Source organism: Trachymyrmex septentrionalis, unplaced genomic scaffold, assembly GCF_001594115.1.
Source record: "Trachymyrmex septentrionalis isolate Tsep2-gDNA-1 unplaced genomic scaffold, Tsep1.0 scaffold119, whole genome shotgun sequence".
In the NCBI taxonomy this organism is placed as follows: Eukaryota; Metazoa; Arthropoda; class Insecta; order Hymenoptera; family Formicidae; genus Trachymyrmex; species Trachymyrmex septentrionalis.
This window is the reverse complement of record NW_017304320.1, coordinates 718,734-719,401: the sequence shown is the minus strand read 5'-3', so window position 1 is coordinate 719,401 and position 668 is coordinate 718,734. Positions and strand designations below refer to the sequence as shown.

The 668-nt window shown below is 28.4% G+C and overlaps 1 long non-coding RNA gene across 1 annotated transcript in view; it reads left to right on the top strand.

Moving 5' to 3' along the window:
- The window catches only part of LOC108754474, a 15,089-nt gene extending 14,666 nt beyond the window's left edge, over positions 1 to 423 (top strand). Inside the window, exon 3 of the long non-coding RNA XR_001939708.1 lies at positions 413 to 423. This is a non-coding gene — a long non-coding RNA (uncharacterized LOC108754474). The remainder of the gene's footprint in view (positions 1 to 412) is intronic.
- The last annotated feature ends 245 nt before the right edge of the window (positions 424 to 668 follow it).

Sequence of the window (668 nt, the reverse complement as noted above, 5' to 3'; positions counted from 1 at the left end):
TATTTGTTTCAAGTATCTCGAAAGTTTAAAATATATCCGCAAAGTCTAAGCTAGTAAGTTTATTACACAATCAAATTGATTCGAAATACATTCTCCTTTGGTTAGTTTTTGACATGTTAATCAAGATTAAATCATGTTTAAGTATTAAAACAAAAATTTCGACTTTTTGTTTTGTTTATTATACAGAGTCGCTTCTTCAATTTTGTTCTTGTTTTGAGTATATAGTAATGAGTTCTTATCAAATTTGTAATAAGTATATTTCGAGATTGTCATCGGGGAAAATATTCTTTGTTAAAAGTATATCCGTTAATTAAGAGGAAGAAAGTAATTTGAGCAATCACTTATCTTAGCGATAAAATATTTTTCGCTGTGTGTGGATTATCTCGAACTTCGTCGTGGATTAAGATGTGAGAAATTTGTAAATTCTAGTTACAAAATTTCTTACATTTATGTAAAATTTCAGTATCTACTCACGCACAAACAGAACACGAGTCATCGTAATATCAAATGACGTCAACATGACTTCAAAATAGTACTCACAAAAAGTCACTTACGATTAATCATTTACGATTCGCTTTAATGTTATTTCGATGTCATCATGATTTGTTATTCTATTTGGCTACATACAGTCGGAAAATTTGTGTTAAATTTAATATCCATTTTACGTC